The sequence below is a fragment of the Suncus etruscus genome, chromosome 18 (genome assembly GCF_024139225.1).
Source record: "Suncus etruscus isolate mSunEtr1 chromosome 18, mSunEtr1.pri.cur, whole genome shotgun sequence".
Lineage (NCBI taxonomy): Eukaryota > Metazoa > Chordata > Mammalia > Eulipotyphla > Soricidae > Suncus > Suncus etruscus.
In genome coordinates, this window is record NC_064865.1 from 36,250,335 (window position 1) to 36,273,507 (window position 23,173).

At 35.0% G+C, this 23,173-nt stretch overlaps 1 non-coding gene across 1 annotated transcript; it reads left to right on the plus strand.

Annotated features, from left to right (window-relative positions):
- The first annotated feature begins 1,030 nt into the window (after positions 1-1,030).
- Positions 1,031-1,160, plus strand: LOC125996866 (small nucleolar RNA SNORA22). Its single transcript, XR_007491528.1, has one exon. It is a non-coding gene; the product is annotated as a small nucleolar RNA SNORA22 (small nucleolar RNA).
- Positions 1,161-23,173: the final 22,013 nt, after the last annotated feature.

Below are 23,173 nucleotides of genomic sequence, written 5' to 3' on the forward strand. Positions count from 1 at the left end.
AAATTAGGAAACTTTCTAAATTCAGGTCTGTAAGGGTTAAAAAATTCTCCAGGGATGTTGGCTACCGTGACATGACAGTGGCCACCTTTGCAAAAACCTCTCTGCCATTTTCCAGTCCTACGTGTTGTTTGCTACAAACCCCCTGGGCCAGAAGAAAATAAGCAGTCACAAAATTAATAATATAATTTCTTAGCCCAGGGGAGAGTAACACAGCCTGGAATGAAGTTAGATTTCCCTAGCCCACATTCTTGAGTTAACAAGGTACCTTTTATTGTTTTGTGAAACATTGGGTTTTTACAAAGTTATCCCTTAAGAACTTTGCCCCACCATAAATCTGTTGAGAGCTTAGGAATGTGGCCAAACAGACTCTACCCAGGATCTAGCATGACCACCCTCTGCCCCACTGCCCACTTTCCATATTTGGGGAATGATGTTATGTTCCTTGTTCCAACCTACCTGTCCTGTGTTTATACCTTATTTGGAATAATGAGATAGTCTGTGCACCGAAAAGAGTGATTGACACTGCCTTTTGCCTGCCCCCTGTACCTTCCCTATATAAGAAAGTGCTGAACCTCATTAAAACGCCTTTGAACGGAAATCCTGTCTTGGGCCTTATTATTATTAACCTCTCTTAGATTTTTTTCAAGGTGTGGCTGTGTGATCTGAGCTTTGCAAAATAAAGATGCGGTTGTTCGTGAGCCTCTCGTCCACTCTCTGCTGGCCGGGCCTCTTCGGGGGGCTTACAGGACACCCGCACAGGGAGAAAGAGCAACAGAGAGATAACAGCACTAAAACTACCTTTGTTTATGACTCTCAGGAATTTTAGAGCAAGTTAACAACCCTATCACTTGTAATAACAGATTATCAGTAAAGAAAAAACTTTTGATGTTTTAAAATTTAAACGAACACAAAAATGATTAAAATTTGAATGTTTTATATTTTTATTAGAAAATTTATTTTTATTTTAAGGTATTTAAAAATATGTGGAAAATGTTGTGGTTAGTCTTTTTAAACAATAATGTTAATTTTATTGCACAGTGAACAACCAAGTGTGCTTTATAGTACCCTTGGTTTTAATTATGTGCTACAGCAATGTCTGTTCTTTATCTCTGCATTGAAAGAACTATCCTTTTAAGTGTAATCAGAAAGTCAGCACATTATACAAAACTGTATATTTGTGTCAAAGTGAAGAAATCCAGAATTGATGAAGAAAAATATTGTTAATTTTATGAGTAATTAATATTATGAAAGTAAATTTTATCAGCAAGTTGTCAACAATTTTCAAATAAAATTTTGGTCTTAAGCTTGAAGTGTGGAAATGCATCAAGTGTCTTTAACTATATTTTATAATCTAAACATTTTGTTAACTTGGTATATAATATTTTAACAAATTATTCACTTGAAGTCTTAAAAGTAGGAACAGTTGTTTGTTTTTTAAAGTCAGTTTTTCATACCTTTAATAGTCAGAGTTTCTGTTCTTGTGTTTAATCACTGAAATTTTAACACTTTATTGCAGCTGTCTTACTGTTCTACTGTAAAACTAATTTAAAGGAAACCTGTTTATTTACAGCAGATAACATCATTCTTCAGTGTGGAGACTCCTTCTACAGTGCTCATTAACCATTTTACTTAAACATTTAAACTGCTTATTATTTTACTTAATGTTTTAAACTTCAAATTAGGATTATTTTGAAAATGATTTGTGCTAAATTTAAACCTTAAGGCTTTTATTTTCAGCAAAGTTATACTCCATCTACATTAAGTACTTATAAAAACTGGAAAAGTTTTTCTACAAAAATTTTTCTTACAAATATACTGGCTAAATATTTAAAAGCATTTGTTCAATTTTACCCAGGTCAATTTTTCTAATGTAAGTTTTGGAACGATCCTTTTGTCTGTTCATGTGTGTGTTGTGCTGAATGAAGTGGCCACTCGTGTGAAAAGTTGTGTTTAGTGTTGTTTTGTTTTGTCTATTTATTTGGTATCTCTACATCTCGTGATAAAATACAATTTTCAAAGCCTTATTCATTTTTGAAATTTCAATTAATTTTTTCACAACTTGGACAGTCTGGTCACTTAGCAGCTGACAGACTGTGGCATCCTGCAACTAAAGATCATGCGTTAAAAATTATGTGTTAAGCTGGCTTTGTCCTTCTAGGAACATGGCAAAGAGTGTAGGGAATCATAAACCCCAGATTTCTCAATGGCCATTGGGGACAAATTTTTCCTGGAGAATTTCTGGACTTTGCAATCACCCAGCTTTCCTGCCATGTGTTAGTTAAGGCCAGAAAAATATGGACATGTGGCTAGAGAGAGAAGCATCAAGGTTTAAGAAAATAACTAAGAGGTTTAAAAAAGAATCATTAAGGTTCAGTTTAAAAGTTTTTTAAAAGATTGGCGATTGTTAATTATAAAATTCTTTAAAGTCTAAAGTCTGCCAGAAGTTAGTAAGCATTCCCCCTGATATTCATAATTAATTTATGTAATGTAAATTGCTGGTGTCTTCTGCCTGTAAACCAAGGCCAGAAGACTAAGTAAAATCCTATTTTCTATATGAAGAATTATTAATTGCTGCCAAGAATATTAATAATTGTATCACAAAAAGCTTTGTGAATATGGTCATGGTTTAAAGAATTAAAATTATGAAAGATTTTATTGTAAAAATAAAACCTCCCAAGTATGCCTCTGTAGCCATAGGCTCCAATGTTATGCTACATCCTGTGGCCCCACTCCCTCCCAAGCCATTTCCTTATAGACCTCCTGCAGACATGTTTTCATCCACCTCGAGAAAGAGCCTACCAGGTAGCCTAAGAGAGGCTCTCCACCCACTTTTTCTTTTACACTCAGAAGGGGGACATGCCAGAGACCAAACCCTAATATGGATTCCAGTAGGACAAGCCAGTTTGGTGTGGCCTGAGTACTTAACCTAAGGCAATGACTAGTCTTGTGTGGCCTGAGTACATAACCTGTCCGCAGGTCAGGACACTTTCTCTGTATATAAAAGGCAAAATAGTAAAATAAAAAAGCATACTAATAGATATTCAGTAGGATAAATGACACTAAAGAAAGGATGGAGGGGCAGGAAAGATAGCATTTATTCCCTAAGCACTGCCAGATTCCACCCAAAGACCCAAAAAAAAAAAATACAAAGGAAAAAGAAAAGAAAGCATGAAGAATAGATTCAGAAGTGCCATCATGCCCACTATGGGCTCAATTTCAACCAGGATGAAGACATGTTGGGAAAGAAACTAAAGAACTATCTATCAGTTATACCAGCAAGATTATTGTAGAACACAGTCATAAATTTCAAAATAACAATACCTCATATTTAGAAGGCTCTTATTGGGTGTATAGACTTGCGAGAGTCAATCTATACCTGAGAATGATTTCTTGAAATTATCAGTGTTGAAACAGTCAATCTTAAATAGCTTTTCCCTTTCCCCATCAATGAATTTTGAAAAAAAATTAAAAAATGCAGAAACACTAAAGAAATGGAAAGAACTTTGTAATCACATGAAGAAGACTGTTCTAAAATTATAAAATATACCAGATCATGTGGTCTGAATAGCAGTATTAATTCATGAGCCTTAGGTGTAAAGGAAGTTTAAAACCATTTTGCCAAAAAGATGATACACTAAAGTGAGGTCAGAGGACTTACCTAATCCTTGCATGGCATGTTCTGTTCAAACATAGAAAAAAATGAGACAAAAGTTTTTGTTGAACATAAACAAAAAACAAGAATTTTGACGTATTATTTTTTTATTGACTCTACTGTGTAATCACACACAATCACACACTCCAACACATATGCACCCTTACACATGACTTATTACACATGCCATGTAGGCACCACAAAGCACACCATGTGTGAAATCAAAGTACCTACTGGCATAGATACAATTTTGATTAGCATATAGAGTGAGTATTTTTAGATGCCAAATTTATAAACATAAACAGACTTGATGGAAAATTGCAAGTGGCTGAGATTCATACATGGTGAATCATTGCACGTTTGCTCTCAATCCAATCAGGACATGAGAATTTTTACAAAATTATGTGCCCAATGGAACCTTCTTAAATTAAGCATTCATGAAAAGGATGTAAACAATCAAAGTTACTGAATAAAATATCCAGTCAATTAAACTTGATCCACTATTTTCCATTGAATCAGTTATATGTCAGTCTATTAGTGCTTTAGTGAGACTGAAAAACACTGTTTTAATGAGTCTATGAGACAATCTGAAACCCATCAACATCAGGCGAGTTGTACTAGAGAGTTGAAAACATTTAGCAACTACTGACAAAGGACCTAGGCCAAGATGAAGATGGGGAGGATATGCATGAAATTGCAATAGAAATGTGTTCAGATTACATTACTTAAAACTACCAATGTTTTTCTTTCACTGAAATTTTCTGAAAGATCCTGTTTTTTTTTTCTGAAATTTACTTGAAATAGTTTATTTTATCAATTATTTATACACTATGGTTACAATACTATTAATGTATACATTCTTTTTCACAATTACAAAGTTGTTCATAATTTTCAGTCATAAAATGTACCACATCCATACCAGTACCAATGTCCACCCCAATGACTCTAGTTTCTTTCATGCTCTTTTTTCTATTTGCCTCTTGAACTGACATTTTTCTTCTCTCTCTCTATTGATCTCTTTCTATATATATCTATATTTATATCTATATATATACCTGTATGTGAGTATATCTTTATCTCTATTATTTCTCACTTTCAGACTCTGTAATTGACAATATTGTTATTGAGTGGTATTATGCCTATCACTCTATCTCCTTTCAGCATCTAATTTTTATCCAGTTAATCATTTGCACCTATCATTATCACAGTAGTTCCTTCTCTGTCCTAACTCTCTTACAACTCTATTTTCTTTATATAATTATATCAGCAATGCATTCAAAGCCACTAAATATTATTATCAAGGAAAGAGAAAAAAATAAAGGGCAAAGCATATAAAGCTTTCAAGTGGCCTTGAAAAGGCTTGTTCTAACACAATTTACAAATTGAATGGTAAATTCCATGTCTATCAAACTACCCCAAATAAGCCAAATTGGGTAAAATCTCAAATGTCCAAGAATAGATACCTGTGTATAAAAATAATGGCACACTGTCCCACAGATAGGCATGGAGGTGGGTGGATGAGAAGGGAACTGGATATATTGGTGGTAGGAAAAGTGTACTGGTGAAGGACGATGTACATTCTATGACTGAAACTTGAATATGAACAATTTGTAACCTTGGTGTTTGAATAAAAATATTATTAAAATAAAAAATTTAAATGATGGCACATATATATCAGGTCATATTATGCAGACCAAGGATAGAAAAGTTAATACATATTGATGCTCAATGAGAGGATGTGAACAGTATCATGCTACGTCATATGTGGCACAGGGAGACAAACCCATGCAAGATTATCATTCAGATATATGAGAGATAAAATACATGATGGTGGAGTAGCATATTTTGAAAGACAATGAAAACAAATAGCAGAATAGACAATCAGTTGGATAAGGCAGTTGAGGAGTCTGAAGACTAGATTTGGAAGAGTCACCATACCTGGTAAGAAACACAATTTCAACCAAGATGAGGAATGGGGAGAAAGGAGCTAAACAGCTATGTATCAATACTATTTGCAATACTATTGTAGAGCATAGAGCCAAACTTTCTGAAAAACAAAACAAACCTCATTGAGTAGAAGGATCCCCTTTAGTGAGTAAATATGAAACTGAGCATGTTTACAGGTGGAGGGAGATGATCTCTTGTGAAGGATAGATGTTGAAATATTGTTTGCCTTCAACCCAACCTTGAATATCTTTCAATCTCCCCATAAACGAATTTTAAAAAAATCAAAAATTGAGAAATACTAAAAGAAATAGGAAGAACTTGGGTAAACACACAAAGAATACTGTTACAAAAGTATAAAATATATCAACACATGTGCTCTGCAAAGCATTATTCATTCATGAACATTGGATGTGAGGCGACTTGAAATTATGTTGTTATAGGTATGAAATAACTAATGTGATCTCAGAGGACTTACCTAAATTCTTCAATGACTGCTCTGTTCAAACAAAGAAAAAAGAGAGAAATATATTTAGCTGAACATGAAAAACATAAATTTTGACATTGTCTGCCTTCACTGAAGTAAAATAATATGCTATAAACACACCCTAATACGTTTGCTCACACATGCCTTGTGGGACATGTGTACATATACTGAAGATAATACATGAAGTGTTAAATTAGAATATCTACTCCTACAGATTCACATTTTTTTGTTTGTTTGTTTTTTTAGGGAGGAGAGGCACACCTGATGATACTCAGGGGTAACTTTTGTCTACACACTCAGAAATTGACCCCAGATTGGTGTACCGTATGAAACACTGGGGGATCGAACCGAGCTGCATCCTAGGTTAGGTGTATGCAAGGCAAATACCCTACTGCTTGTGCCATTGCTCTTGCTCCACATACATACATTTTGATTCAACATATGGGACTGACTTTTATCAGAGGCCAATTTTCTTAACTCAGACTTCATGTAAAATTTTAAATGGCCGAGTTGCATGCATTGCAACTCAATGTGCAATTCCTTTTCAATCCAATCAAAATGTGATTTTCATAGTACTATATGCCCCTTGGAACCTTCTTAAATATTACACCCATACAAATAACTTAAAAAATCAAATGCAGTGGAAAAGGGCTCTAGTCAACTCAATCTAAACCACTATGTTCCGTTGATTTACCAGAAATCACAAATTATTTATGTCAGTTAATCAGTGTTGTGGTGAAACGCATACAGCTTTAATGGGAGAGGATAATGAGATGATTCTGAGTCACATCAAGGGAGTTGTATACAATAAATTAAAACATTGGGCAAGAATTGGAAAATGACCTAAATCATACTGAAGGATTATTTGGGAAATTGACATATGATAAAAACCAATGGAAAGGTGTTTGGATTACATATTTTTCTGAAATTACCAATGCCTTGATTCTCCTAGAAATTTCGTATTAGTCCTCTTTTCTCCTTCTTAAATTTACTAGAAACTATTTGTTGTTTTATTTTGCATTTTGTTTTTTTCTAACTTTATTTAAAAATATTGTTGCAAGATTGTTAATAATATAGTTGTTTTCTTTCCACTACATAGTTATTCGTAAATGACTTGCAGGCATGCAATGTATCACACCATTTTCCAGTGCACAATTCCTGCCACCAATGTCCCCAGTTTCCCCTCTATACCCGTTTTTCTCCCCTATCTGCCTTTGGCACAAACATTTTCCTTCTATCTCTCACTCTTTTTTTTTCTCCCTGTGACTTCCTCTGTTTCTCTTTTGTTTCATTATTTATTTCCCACTTTCAGACACTGTGGTGCATAACATTATTACAGAAAGGTATCATGCCTATCACTTTATTTCCTTTTGGCACTCAAATTTTATTTAAATATTTTCCTTTCATACAAACACCATGATTGCAAAATTATTCATGTGTGGTGCATAACATTATTACAGAAAGGTATCATGCCTATCACTTTATTTCCTTTTGGCACTCAAATTTTATTTAAATATTTTCCTTTCATACAAACACCATGATTGCAAAATTATTCATGATTGGGTTTCATTCTTACAATGTACATCACCCTTAATATCTGAATATTTTCAGCCACAACTGTCCTTAATATACCAGCCCCTTGCCTCTCTCTGCAGCAGGCGTTAACTTTTCTATTTCATAGTTTTGAAACAGACATTGTGTGGGGCCGGCGAGGTGGTATTAGAGGTAAGGTGTCTGCCTTGCAAGCACTAGCCAAGGAAAGATCATGACTGCGGTTCTATCCCCAGGCATCCCATCTGGTCCCCCCAAGCCAGGGGCAATTTCTGAGCGCTTATCCAGGAGTAACACCTGACATCAAATGGGTGTGGCCAGAAAAAAAAGAAAAACAAAATAAAAGAAATAAACATTGTGGAATGAACTATTTTTAATGAATATGTCCTATTAATATCACTTTATCTTCATTCAATATCATTATTGTCCAGAGTGATTAGCTCCAGCTATCATTGTCAAAGTGGTCTCTGCTCTACCATAACTGTCCTTCTCTAGTACTTGTGGTAGTTCTCCTGCCATAGTAATCCCCCTGACCCTTATTTCTATTGTCTCTGGATATTATTATCCTATGATCTTTTATTGTTATTATGTCCCATAACTTAGTTAAGTGAAAATTAAGATAGTGAAATTAATAATAAGTTAGTGAAATTATTCTGTTATCCCTCTCCCTCTGACTCATTTTATTCAACACTAAAACTTCGTATATATTCATTTATAAATTAATTTAATGACTTCATTTAGCCACACAGCTGTGCAGTATTCCATCCTGTAGAAGTATCACAATTTCTTTAACCACAACTATGTTTTCCAGCACCTGGGGTTTTTCCAGGTTTTGGCTATTATAAATACTGTTGTGATGAACATAGAAGTGCAAAGGGCTTTTCAATACTGTTTTTTATATTCCTAGGGTACATCCCTAAGAGTGGTACTTCTTGATCACATGGGAGCTCAGTTGCAAGATTTTGCAGGAATAATTATTGTGAAGCTTAGAGCAGAAGGGACACCATTTTGTCAACTTAAAATTAAGTTTCTATTTAAGGTTAATAAGGCTAATTTTCCATTTAAAGTCTGTTTCCATATTAAAATGACACAGATCCCAAGTCCCTATAAACCACAAATGACTGTCCCCAACAATAACGATGCTAAACCTCAAGGTCCTATAAGCCATAATATATCACCCTAGATATCTAGCCATGAAATGAAGGATTAAACAGCATAGAAACACACTAGTCAATAGTCAATCAGCTTAAATGTCAAGATTTCCTGCTTCTAGCCCTATATAAACTGGCATGTGACCTCTGGATGGGGTCACCTTCTGAGAGAGGTGGCCCTGATCAGTTTGTATCTTGTTAGTAGATATAATAAAGCTTTGATTTTTTTTAATTTAAATGGTGTGATCCCATTCTTCAACTATGGAACCTAACACCATATTGTTCGCCAAAAAGGTTGAACTAGTCAGCCTTTCCACCAGAAGTGAATAAGAGTGCCAATCTCTCTACATCCATGTCAGCCCTAGTTTTCTTGTTCTTTGTAATATGTGGCAGTCTGAGGTGTGAGGTGTTATCACATTGCTGTTTTCATTTGCATCTTATTAATTATTAGTGATTTAGAACTATTTTTCATGTAAGCAACCAATTCTTGTCCAGAGTGATCATGCTGAACTATAATTGTCACAGCGATTCCTTTTTTGGCCAGAATTGATTTCCTCACTATTTGTGAATATGACTAAGTTAGCGATACATTCAAAGCTACAAAATGTATCCACAGGAAAGGGAAAGAACAAAGGATCGAACATTTAAATATTCCACCTGGCCCTTACAAAGCCCCCTTTTTTGACATGCTTTCTAAATTGAAGGGCAACTCACCAGCATATTCCCTGTTTTCCTCTGTCTCAGAGACAATTGCTAAAAATGGACAAAAGGAAAAGAAATCATGAATGATAGCCAAATAAGATAGTGCTAGAGACAGTGGCAATTTATGTTCTTCAATAACATATTATATATCCTTTATGCTCTAGAAAAAAATCTTAAAACATGCATATAAATGTGATGAAATAGACATCCTATGTGATGAAAAGGCACATTAAAAATGATCACATGTTTTAATTCCCCAGCTCTGGGCAGATACTTAAGAAATATTCTCAATTCTGAGCAACACTAGATTCATTGAAGTGGAAAGATGATTTGGAAAGAAACAGGAAATGTTGCAGATAACCATATCTGTGTATAGGCACAGACACTGGTTATTAAAAAGTAAAGTGATATACAAGAATGGGAATGCAAATCCTGTGAACTTTATATATTTCCCAGTAATAATTAAGGCACTATACTACACCACTATACCACTACACAACTAAGTCTTTTTCTTTCATTGACTAAGATGAGAACTATGATACAGGTATTAACTCAAGAACTGAGACACTTTGCTTTCCACATTTTTATCAGTGGGAAATGTCCAAATGAATCATGCCTATACCTTCCTATTTTAAGAAATACCTAGTTCATCATTATTTCCCACATTTGGTGAATAAAGGCAGTTAACACCTCTACACACCTGCAAGGAAATAGGTTCAAAAACAAAGCATCTAAGTTTTATGATGCCATCATTCTCCAAATTTTAACCTTGAGCCTAGCAAAAATTAACACCAGAGAAGAGAAAAATGCACATCAATATTCCCTACAGCATAACCCAATATAAGTTAAATCAAGCAACATACCATATGTCTAAGAGTAGATTTTTGTATTTAAAAACGATTTCACATACACTCCGTGGCCATATTATACAGCATAAGTACAGAATAAGTCATGCATATTGATGCTCCATGGAGAGATATGCTGATGTTACCATGTGCAGCACAAGTTAACAGAACAAAGTAAGGTGGTAGTTCTTATATATGAGAGATAAAATACACTGCAGTGGATCAACATGTTCCCAAAGACAATGTAAACATAGAACATGTTAACAGAAATTCAGCAGCAATAAAAATACTTGCAGAGCCATAAGGATATTTTCAAAAAGGTCACCATACATACTAGAAGCATGATTTTAATCATGATCAGAATATGTGGGAAAGGAGCTAAAGAAATATCTATCAATATTATTGGTAAGAATAATTTACCATGCAATGGAAAACGTTAAAAATAACAAACCTCATTTAGTAGAATGCTCCCTTGGATGACTCAATAAGGACCTGCGAGTGTTCATTGGTATGAAAAAGTGGTCTCTTGTGAAAGATACATGTTGAAACATCAATTCCCTTCTGCTCAACATTGAATAGCTTTTCACTTCCCAATCAAAACACTAAGATATATAGGAATAACTTTGTAACAGATAAAGATTACTCAAAAATTATAAGTATGCCAATGTATGTGCTCCAGATATAAATATTCATTCATAAGCATTGGGTATGAAGGCAATTTGAAACCATTTTGTCAAAGGCATGTTACACAAAGGTCTTACCTAATGATTGTGTGGACCATGCTGTTGAAATATAGAGAGAACAGAGAGAATGGTTTAATTGAACATAAACAAAATCATTGATCTACTTGATTTTCACTGAAGTACTATCATATGGTACGTATACATACACACATAAGACCGAACATGTATGTATCCACAACACGTTTCACACATATGCTTTGTAGGATGCAGAAAGAACACTAAGTATAAAACTAAAATAAAAATATTTAGTCATGGGGGCCAGAGAGATAGCACAAATGCAGGCATTTGCTGTGCATGTGACCAACCCAGGGCAGACAGCAGTTCCAATCCCAGCATTCCATATGGTCCCCCGTGCCTGCCAGAAACAATTTCTGAGTGCAGAACCAGGAGTGACCCCTGAGCACCTCTGGGTATGACCAAAAACATTTTAGTCATGAATATGCATTTTGATTTAGCACCTGAAGTTGATATTTTCAGAGGCCAAAATGCTAACCCTAATCTTTTTTGTATTGTTTTGTTTTGTTCTGTTTTTGTTTTTGGGTCATACCCAGCAGTGCTTAGGGGTTACTCTTGGCTCTATGTTCAGAAGTCACTCCGGGCAGGCTTAAGGGACCATATGGGATGCCGAGATTCAAACCACCGACCTTCTGCATGCAAGGCAAATGCCCTACCTCCATGCTCTCCTCTGACCCCTACTAACCTATTCTTGATGTAAAGTTTCCAGTGATTGAAACATGGATACATAGAAAATTAGTGTCCAATTGCCTCCCAATCAAAATCAGGACACGTGATTTTCTTTTTTTTAATGATATCTTTATTTAAGCACCTTGATTATAGAAATAATTGTAGTTCAGTTTCAGTCATATAAATAAATAATTGTAGTTCAGTTTCAGTCATATAGAGCAACCCCTCTTCACCAGTGCAACACTCCCATCACCAATGTCCCCAATCTCCCCCCACCCCATGCATGTATTCAAGACACGTGATTTTCATAGTACTGCGCAGCACTTAGGACCTTCTTAAATCAAGCACCCATGAAAATGACTTGAAGAATCAAAACACTAAAGAAGGAATTCTGACAATTCAACCTGAACCACTAATTTCTGTTGATTCTTCAAGAATCAGAGAATCACAAGTCAGATAATCAGTGCTGTGGTGATCTTGATACAGCATTGATTACTGAGTATATGAGAGAATTAGGTAATAACATCAAGGAATGTGAGCTCAGGAAATGAAAGTAGTGGGCAACTGGTTGCAAAGAACCTAAAGCAAGCTGACTGTTTTTCTGGGGAAGATGCATGTAACAATTCTCCTTAAAAATTATGTCCTGTTTAGATCTGTTACTGAAAATACCAATTCCTTGATTCACTAGAATTTTCAGAAGACTCCCTAATTTTTCCTTCTCAAATTTACTGGACATAGTTTATTTTGTTTAATGGTTTATTTTTTTATTTTATTGTAACAATGTGAATACAAGGCTATTAACAATACAGTTTACTTTTTGTCTATTTTCACAGATGTAGAGTTGTTCATGATTGAGTTTCAGTTCTACAATGTACCACATATTAGGGCAGTGCACAATTCCTGTCACCAATGTCCTCAATTTCCTGCTAACTTTCCAACTATCTGCTTCTGGGAAAGACATTTTTCTTCTCTCTCTCTCTCTGTATTTCTCTTTCATACTTTTTCCCTCTTTTGAGACAGTGTGTGTGCAATATTTGTGTGATGTACAATATTGTTTTAAAGGGGTATTTTGGCTCCTTCAAGAAATCAGTTGTTGTTCAAAGTGATTTTTTCACTTCCTATCATTATGACAGTGATGAACTCTCTGCCCTAAATTCACTATACCATTTTTAAATGGTTAAATCAATAATAAATTCAATGCCTCAAAATGTTATGTTCACAGGATAGGTAAAGTCAAAGGGAGAACATTAAACTATTCCACATTACCCTTATACTGCATGTTCAGATATGTTTTACACATTGAAATACAACTCCCTCAAACTACCAAAAATGAGCTAATATGACAACATCCAAAATATTCAAGAATAAATGTCTGATAAATATATTATGGCACAGACACACAATCCTCTTGTTATAAAGACATAAGCACAGAAAAATTTATGTACATTGATTCTTCATTGGAAAACATGGACAGTATCATGTTCCTTCATATGCAGCACAAGCAAACAAACAGTGTGATAGTTCTCATAGATGAGAGGTAATGTACATGATGGTCTAGTATTATGTTCCCAAATATAATAGAATCAAGGAAACTGATAGAAGATATTCGTTATGATAAAAGACATTTGAGGAGCCTGAAGTGTGGTTTTATAAGGTAGGTGCACAATTACAACTTGAATAAGAAAATAAGGGAAAGAGTTGAAGAGTTATCTATGAATACTATCAGCAAGAGTATTGTAGAACACAGTGCCAAACTTTAAAAAAAAAACTTATGTAGGAGAAATCTTCCCTAGTACGAGTCAATATGAACCTGAGAGTGTTCACTATTGAAAAGAAGTAATCTCATGTAGGATCAATGTTGAAACATTGTCTGTCTCACACTGAAACTCCAATACTCTTACCATTTTACCATTTCCAACTCAAATTTTTAAATTGAAAATCCACCCAATTTTGAAAAAATGTGAAATACTAAAAATTTAGGAATACTTATTAATAAGAAGTTCTACAAAGAAATAGTTATCATACAAAAATACTGTTTAAAGATTTAAAAAGCTACCAGCTTGAGTTCTCTGGAAAACAGCATTCTCTTATAAAAACTGGGTGTTAAAGCCATTTAAACCATTTTGTCAAAGTGATAACACAATAAAGGACTTACCTAATGCTTTAATGGACCTCTCTGTTCAAACATAGAGAGAAAGGAGATTAAGATTTTTTGTTGAACATAAAAATATGTATTTTGATCTATTTTTATTGAAGTACTATAATGTGCTATAAACACACAAAACTACATCTATCTACTGATGCACATGTCTTACATACATACCTTGAATTATACACCAAGTGTGAAACTAAAATATCTACTACTTGGTATATGTATTTTGATTTTGTATAGGGGAGTGAGTTTTCTCAGAGGCCAAATTTTTTAAATTTGATTTGATTTAGATTTGATATAAAACTGCAAGTGGCTGAGCTACTACATAGTGAATCATTGAACAGTTGTCTGTAAATCAAACAGTATATGTGATTTTTATAGTACTCTGTCCAGCTTGGATCATTCTTAAGTCATGCAACAATGAAAAAAACTGGAAAAATCAGACCGAAGAAGCTGTCAGTCATTTAAACTCATGTTCACTTCTTTTCTTTGATTCTTCTGTTATCACAGAAAACCAATGATGTGGTGATATTGATAGAACACTGATGGGAGTGTGCCCATGTGATGATTCTGAATCCTTATGGACATATGCATGAAAAAAGAAAAATTTGGACTACTTTTATCAGAGGACCTAAGCAGAGCTGAAGTTTTGTGTTAGAGACGAACATGAAGACGTCTATGTAATAGGTGTTCAGATTACGTCTATTGGTAAAACTACAAATGCCTTGATTACACTGGAATTTTTTGAAAAAAAATTTTTTTTCTGTCTCAACTTTACTAGAAATAGATATTTTGCTTGTTTTGTGTCACACCTGGTGTCACTCAGGGTTTACTCCTGGTCCTGCATTTAGAAGTTGCTCCTGGCAGGCTCATCGGACTATATAAGATGCCTTGGTTAAAATTTGGGTCCATTCCAGGTTGGTGACATGCAAGGTAAACAACTTACTGCTGTGCTATCATTCTGGCCTTTTGAAATAGTTTTTTTAAAACCTTATTTGAACACCACATTAACAAGGCTGTTAATAATACATATGTGTCTTTTCATAAACACAAAGCTATTCTGATCCAGTTTCAGTCAACCATGTATGACACCATACACCAGAGCACAATTCCTGCCACAAAATGTCCCCAGTTCCCACTCACCCTCCCTGCTTATTTGCTTCTCTCTCTGTTTCTCTGTCTCTGTCTCTTTCTGTTTATTTTTCTCTGCCTCTCTCCTCTATTCTTCTTTATTTCTGTCAGACACTGTGGTGTGCAATATCGTTTCAGCAGACTATCATGCTATCAATTTATCTCCTTTCAGCACCCAGTTGTTGTTCAAAGTGATCACAATGGTTTCTTCTCAGCCCTAACTGAACTCCAATGCTATTACTATTTTAATGGTAATTTAATTATGCATTAAATACTCAAAATGTTATATTTATAGGATAGAGTAAGGGAAAATGGCAGAACATTCAGTTATCCCACATGGTCCTTAAAGTGCATGCTTTTACACATTTTGCACATTGAAATGATACTCACAATATTGTTTTATCTATGGGAAATAAGCCTTATTGTCAACACCCCAAATGTCCAAGGATAGATACCAGATTAAAAAATAATAAAAAATGTCACAAACACGCCATGGCCATATTATGAAGACATAAGCACAGAAAAAATCATGCACATTGATGCTCCATTGAGGAATTACGACAGTATTATGTTGAGTAATGTGCAACAATGACAAACAGAAAAAAAACAAGGTGGTGCTTCTCATATATGAGAGATAAAATATATATTTCCAACAATAATGGGAAGAAAAGGGCATGATAGCAAATATACAGTAGAATAAAAGATAATTGGGGAACCTGGAGAATGAGTTCAGGATGGTCACCATGCCTGGTAGAGGCACAATTTTATTTATTTATTTATTCATTATGTTTTATTTTGTTTTTGGTTTTTGGGTCACACCCTGCAGTGCTCAGGAGTTATTCCTGGCTCTATGATCAGAAATCGCTCCTGGCAGGCTCAGGAGACCATATGGGATGCCGGTATTCGAACCAATGACCTTCTGTATGAAAGGCAAACGCCTTATCTCCATGCTATCTCTCCACCCCTAGAGGCACAATTTTAATCTGGGTGAGGAAATGTGGAAAATGAGCTAAAGATATATATATATATATATATATATATATATATATATATATATATATATATATATGATTGAAAAGAGTTTGTAGAGCACAGTGCCAATCATTTTTAAAAAACATCATGTAGAATGCTCCCCTTGCATAAATCAATATGGATCTGAGAGTGTTCAATAATGAAGAGAAGTAATCTCATGTAGCATCAGTATTGAAATACTGTTTGTCTCACACTGAGACTCCAAAACCTTTACAATTACTATCTCAATACATTTTGAAAAAATTATTAAAAAGTAAAACACTATAATAAAATAGATTTTGTAATCACACAAAGAAAACTGTTTAAAATTTAAAGGAGATATCAACTCATGTGTTCTTCAAACAAGTATTCTTTCTTAAATATTCGGTGTAAAGGCAGCTTGAAGCCATGTTGTCAAATGGGATGATACACTATAGTGAGTTCAAAGGACTTACCTAAGTCTGGTATGAACCATGCTGTTCAAACATGGACAGAAAGGAGAAAAAAGATTTATGTTGTACATAAACAGAAAATATTAATTTTGACTGAGTACAGACACATACAAACACTTATTTACTTTACACAAATGCTTTCTAGGACTTTGAAAGTAAATCAAGTATTAAATCCAAGTAGCTACTGTCAGCTATATACATTTTTGTTTTGTTTTGATTTTTTTGGACCACTCACAGTGATGCTCAGGAGTTACTCCTGGCTATGCACTCAGAAATCAAGACTGAGGTGCATCCTGGAACAGCTGATTGCAAGGCAAACATTCTACCACTGTGCTAGCTCTGGCCTCAAGTGATACACATTTTTATTCAACATAGGGAAGTGAGGTTTTACAGAGACCAAATTTTCAACTTAGGGGCCTGTGAGGTGGCGCTAGAAGTAAGGCATCTGCCTTGTAAGCACTAGCCAAGGAAGGAATGTGTTTAGATTCCCCAGCGTCCCATATGGTCCCCCCAAGCCAGGGGCAATTTCTGAGCGCTTAGCCAGGAGTAACCCCTGAGCATCAAACGGGTGTGGCCAAAAAAAAACAAACAAAAAAATTTCAACTTAGACTTGAAAATTGCAAGTACTGATATACATCATAGAAATCCAGAGCACAATTGCCTGTGATACAATCAGGATATGTGATTTTTATAGCAATATGTGACATTGAAGCCTTCTTAAATCAAGAAACAATGAAAATGATATTAACATTTCAAAACAGTTAAGAAGTCTCCAAATGTATCTGAGCATGTATTTTTCATTGATTCTCCCGGAACCAGTGAATCACATGTCAGTCAATATGTTCTGCAGTGGAACTGACATAGCACTGATTGGAAGATACCTATGAGATGATCTAAAGTCAAATCAAAAGCATTGTACTTAGGAAATGAGAACAGTGGGAGAAATATTGGCAAAAACAACAACAACAACAAAAACCAGAAAACTTGGGGCTGGATTAGTGGCACAAAGGATAAGGCATTTGCTTTGCCCGTCCTAGTCTAGGATGGACCATGGTTAGATCCCCTGGATTCCCATATGGTCCCACAAGACAGGAGCGATTACTGAGTGCATAGCCAGGAGTAACCCCTGAGAGTCACTGGGTGTGCCCTCCCCCACAAAAAATATAAGCCATGTTGAAGGATTTTCTGGGAAAATGGGCATGACAATTTCCATGGAAAGGTGTTCTGTTTACATCTTTTGCTGAAACTATCAGTCTTGAGTCTAATAGAATTTTCTGAATGAACCTGCTCTTTTCCTTCTTAAATTTACCTAAAATACTTTGTTTTGGGAGCTGGAGCAGTGGTGCAAGAAGTAGGGCATTTGCCTTGCACGCACCTAACCTAGGACCAACCACAGTTTGATTACCTAGTGTTTCATATAATCCCCTAAGCCAGGGACAATTTTTTAGCGCATAGTCAGGAGCTTCACCCATGAGCATCACCGGGTGTGGCCCAAACAACAAAAACAAAAACAACAAAAAATCCCATTATTTTGTTCTTTTGTTTGTTACTACTTTACATTTTTTATAAAACATTGTTACTGTTTTATTAGTAATAAAGTTTTTAGCAAAACAAAATTGTTAACCAGTGAGTTTCAGAAATAAAATGTACCACATCCTTTGCCAATGCAAAATTTTCATCACCAATATCTCTAGTTTTCTTCCCTCTCTCCATCCCTCCCCGTGGAAATGACATTTTTCTTCTCTCTATCTCTCTCTCCCTCTCACTGTATCTTCAGTAATCACTATTTATTTCTTCATTCTGACACTATAGTGTCTAATATTCTTACTGAGATGTGTCACGGCTGTCATTACTTTCAGCATCCTGTCCTTTCCAAAATGATCAGTTCCACCATATATTATCACAATGGGCCCTTCACTTCCCTGACTGCATTCCTCCACAATTTATGTAAATTATAAAAATCAGTGATGAATTAAAAGCCACAAAATATGATATCCAAAGAAAAGGGAATAGACAAAGATCTGAGCATTAAAATCTCCCACATGTCCTTAGAGCCAATTATTCTGACACATTATATAATTTGTAAGGCAACTCACCAACCATTTTCTTGTTTGTCTCTTTCTCAGAGATACTTGCTGCAGGAGGAAAAGAAGTAGGAAAGAAACCATGAGCTGTAGACAAATAAGTCATTGCCAGTGATAGGGCACTCAATGTTCTTCCCTGCACTTAACCATTATCTATTCTTTTTTGCTTTTGAAAATACTTGACATACATATATTAAGGTGAGGCACTCGCTGAGGCATGAGAAGGGGAAGCTCAGTAATGTTCACATATATTAATACTTAATATCTTCTTAAAACACTCAACAAAGGTATCCAATCCGGGGAAACAATAGTATAACCACTGAAGTTGTCTTTGCTAAATAGTGAGACTGGAAAAGATAACAATGAGCTAACCAAATCTATGTTTATTCAAAGACTGGTGGTAAAAAAGTAAAGAGGCATGTCAGAATGAGTCTGTAAATCTGTAAAATCTTTGTAAAACTCAAGGATTTTCACAGTAACAATTCAGGCTCTCATGGTCTCTCTGCCACACTAACATATACTTCTGTTTCCTTGACAAGGAAGACAAGTAGACTGTTGATTGTAGTGCTAATTGAGACCCTTTGCTTTCCACATTTTTTCACTGAATGGTTTCCAAATTGATCTTGCCTACCATTTTCTGTTGTCACAAAAACCTTAAGCCACTTTTCATCAAATATTTTATAGAAGGAATATCTACCCTCCTCCCAGGGAAGAGCCCCAAAGCAACAAATCTAAGGTTTATGATGCCAGTGTTTTCAAAATCTTAATGTTGAGCCAAGCAAACATTCAATGTTTACTAAGTGGAAATAGAGTAAAAGACAATAATTGGAAGCAGCTCTGTGATTTTTCACATCAAAGACACTCTCTTCAATCATGCAAAAGTAAAAAATGTGTATCCTGGGGCTGGAGAGGTGGCACTAGAGGTAAGGTGTCTGCCTTGCAAGCGCTAGCCAAGGAAGGACCACGGTTCCATCTCCCCAAGCCAGGGGCGATTTCTGAGCATTTCGCCAGGAGTAACCCCTGAGCATCAAACGGTGTCGCCCCCAAAAAAGCAAATAAATAAATAAATAAAATGTGTATCCTATATGTTATGTCTGAGAAAATCAGGACCCTGATTGGAAAAGTCTATTTATCTGAGAATTTAGATTATATTTAAAATTGTTAATTGAAGTATATCAAACAAGGGAATTTGCAGAGAAATATAAATGTGGAGGAATGCATATCAAGGTACAGAATGAAGATTTACAAGGTGGGGTTGTCTATAAATCCAGCCTGTTTGGAAAACAATTAGGAACAATGGAAAAATATCTAAAAGGCGCATTACTATATGACACAACCTCTCCACTTCTTCAATGCACAATAAAACAAGGAAAAAGGGAGAAGAGATTTGTGCACTGCTTTTTTACTTGTAGTATTACTCAAAATATGACAAATAAGGCCATATTTCATGTGATGAAGAATAGGTGTCTGGATAGGAAAACAAGCAAATTCACACCATGACTATATTATGCATACTTAAGAAATATATAGTACTTATTTGGTGTATTTGGCAGACTTAAGTACAGAAAAATTATGCCTTTGATGTTCCAAGAAGGGATGTGGAGAATATCATGCTGAGTCACATGTGCCATGGAAACACAGACCAACACAAAATAATAATTCTAATATATGATAGATAAAATGCATGAGGATGATATGCATGAAAATATAAAAAATACTATGCCTTCAATGTTTAAGGAGTCACATAAATCTCATGGCTTTAGATTGCTTTGTGTACTGCTAAGAAATGTTATAATGTACTACAATCTGGGGACTTGTGGACAAAGTAATTGTACATGGGTTCTGCCTTATTTTTCTTAATGTTCTTTGATTGTAAGTTCAATATTTAGGCGTCAGCAAGGGGATTTCTTCTGAGAACTCTGTATGGGCAATTGTCCTTTCACTGTAACTTTACCCTGTCCTCTTTGCATCATTGTTCTCATACTTAAAAATAAAAAATTAATTTAAAAAAGTGCATGATGATGGAGTTTCCAAAGACAATGAAAAACATGTTTCCAAAGACAATGCAAAAAATAGCATGGTAACAGATATGAAGTAGGGTAAAAGACACTTTAGGAACCTGGAGAATAGTTACAAAAATGGTCACCATACCTGCTAAGGAAAGATTTCAACAAGAATAAGGAAATATAATGAAAGCTGCTAAAAATCTATTTACGAAACCTATTCGAAAAAAATTTTTTTGTTTTATTTTTGTTTTGTTTTGGAACACACCTGGTGACGCTCACGGGTTATTCCTGGCTCTGCACTCAAAAATCACTCCTGATTCCTGGAACCATATGGGACACCGGGGATCAAACCCAGGTCTGTCCTGGGTCGACTTCGTGCAAGGCAAACACCCTACAGCTGCACTATAGATCTGGTCCCAATTGGCAAAGTTTTGAAGAGCACAATGACTGCATTTTAAGAAAGCTAATATTATCTAGTAGAAGGCAACCTTTGTGTGAGGGAATATGAAACATTGTTTGCATCTCACCCAACCTTGAACACCTTTTCATGTTCTGGTAAATGAATTTTGAAGAAATACAAAATACTAAACTAAATAGGAGGACTTTCAGTAACACAAAGAATACTTTTCAAAATTTATAAAACATACCAACTCAAGTGCTCTGCAAAGCAGTGTTCCTTCATAAACACTGGATGTGATGACAGCATGAAACCATTTTGACAATGGAATACTTCATTAAGTGAGTACAAAGAACTTACCTAGTTCATATATAGACCACTCTGTTTATACATAGAGAGAAAGAAGGAAAAGGTCTTTATTTGGACATAGACAAAAACTATGAGATTTGACAGATTATATTACTTCCATGAATGTATAACTATGTCTATGAACATACATATACAAAAACACACACATTCCTAAGCACCAACACACTTGTCTCACACACATGCTTTGTAGGATCCAAAAAGTACTTTGAAATTAAATTATCAGCTGCCATAGATATTCATTTTGATTAATCAAATGTAATTATTTTAGAGGCCAAACATCTAGACATAGGTTGATGGAAAATTCAAGTGGCTAATTTGCTGTTTGGCTAATCAGTACACATTTTCCTACTGATCAAATCAGGACATGTAATTTTCCTAGTACAGTTGAAACTTCTTAATGCAAGCACTGATAAAAAGGCCCTGAACAAAGACACTGAAGAAGGTTTTCAGCCCATTGAAATTGAACCATTATTTTTGTTGATTCTACAGTAATATCATGATTAGATATCAGTCAATCTGTTTGTAGTAGGTGTGAAATAACACTGATGGGAGGTTGCCTATGAGATGATTCTCAAGCCACATAAAGGTAGTTGTGCTTGAGAAATCAAAACATTTGGCAATTATTTGCAAAGTAACTAAGCCAACCTGAATGGCTGTCTCAGAGTGATTGACATGACAACTGCCATGAAAAGGATTTTCAAGTTACACTGACTGCTGAAATTATCAAAACCTTGAGTCCACTTAAATTTTCTGAGGGAATCTTCTCATTTCTTATAAAAAAAACTTAAATATATTTTACTATTTAAATAATATCTTTACATGTTAATTACATACTGTTAATAAAAGTTTTATTTAAAAATAGAAAAGTGATCCTGATTGAGTTTCAGTCACACAATCTAACATATTTCAATAGTGCACAACTCCAGAAATGAATGTCCCTATTTTCTCCTGTACCCTCCCCCTATTTGTTTCTGGGACAAATATTTTTTCTTCTTCTTCTTCTTCTTCTTCTTCTTCTTCTTCTTCTTCTTCTTCTTCTTCTTCTTCTTCTTCTTCTTCTTCTTCTTCTTCTTTCTTTCTTTTTCCTTCTTCTATCTTCTTCTTCTTCTCTACTCCTTTTTCTTCTTCATCTCTCTCTTTGATTCTCTACTCAATTCTCTTTTTTTGTTTTGAGACAATGTGTGTGTAATTTTTTTCTGAAGGGACTCTTGTCTTTCACTTTATCTCCTTTCACCCCACAGTTATCCAAAGTGCATTTCACCACTCATTATCACAGTGATTCCTTCTTTGCTTTCACTACACTACTATTTTTATATTAGTTAAGCAGCCAAGAACTCAATTCTCAAAATGTTATAACCATTGTCTAGGGTAAGGAAATAGGGCAGAGCATTCAATTCTCCACATTGCGCTTACACTACATGCTTAACACATTTCCCCTTGAAAGGCACCTCTTCATCCTGCTTGCTCTATTGAAAATAAGCATAATCTGACAATACTTCAAATGTCCAAGAATAAATGCCTAAGAAAAAGATGACATATACACACATCACACCTTATTTATGCAAGCATAAGCACATTGACATTACATTGAGCAATTAAAAGAGTATCATGATGATTCAAGTGTAGCAGCAGCAAATAGAGTAACAAATGGTGGTAGTTTTCATATAAGAGAGATAAAATATCTGATGGTAGAGTACCCTGTTCCCAAAGATAATGGAAGCAAAAAGCTTGACAACAGATATTCAGTAGCATAAAAGGCACTTGAGGAGTCTAAAAATTGGGTTCAGTAGGGTCCACCATATCTGGTAAAGG